The sequence below is a fragment of the Penaeus monodon genome, chromosome 34 (genome assembly GCF_015228065.2).
Source record: "Penaeus monodon isolate SGIC_2016 chromosome 34, NSTDA_Pmon_1, whole genome shotgun sequence".
Classification (NCBI taxonomy): domain Eukaryota; kingdom Metazoa; phylum Arthropoda; class Malacostraca; order Decapoda; family Penaeidae; genus Penaeus; species Penaeus monodon.
The window spans coordinates 34,183,130-34,183,668 of NC_051419.1; the positions used below are offsets into that span (position 1 = coordinate 34,183,130).

Consider the following 539-nt stretch of genomic DNA (forward strand, 5'->3'; position numbering starts at 1 on the left):
GACAAATAGAAGTAGATTCGTTTGTCTCCAAGATTCAGTAGAAATGGGTTAAAATGTCATAGGTATTTTTTATATTTTTTTTCTTCTATCAACAGTGTTTTAATATTTTATTCCTTTCATATCCAAAAGTAGACGCAGTTGTCTCTAAAATACATTGCAAAGATACAGACATAATTATACTATTACTACAATGAGTACTATTCGATCAATACTATTTTCTTTGTCTTTGATAATGATGATGATAATAACAGTTCTAAATCGAAGCGTGTAGTAATTCACAAAAGTATTAGCCTTAAAAAAGAAAGAAAAAAATACATTACGAAAAAGACAAAAACACTGACAGACATGCTATGAATATCAAGAGCAGAGAGTTCAGGCTTGAAGCTTTTATGGCAAATCTGATTATTAAAGAGACAATGTTTTGATTCTCAGACATTGGGAATAAATTTCCATTTCGTTCATATATCATTTTTTTTATTTTCCTTATTCATAACACGATAAAATAATAACTTCTAAAAATTTCTCCGTGCGGCAAGTAG

General features: G+C 28.6%; 1 protein-coding gene across 1 annotated transcript in view; it reads left to right on the forward strand.

Moving 5' to 3' along the window:
* LOC119594897 (chymotrypsin BI-like) overlaps positions 1-539 on the forward strand; it is a 10,826-nt gene that overhangs the window by 5,023 nt on the left and 5,264 nt on the right. The window lies entirely within an intron of this gene.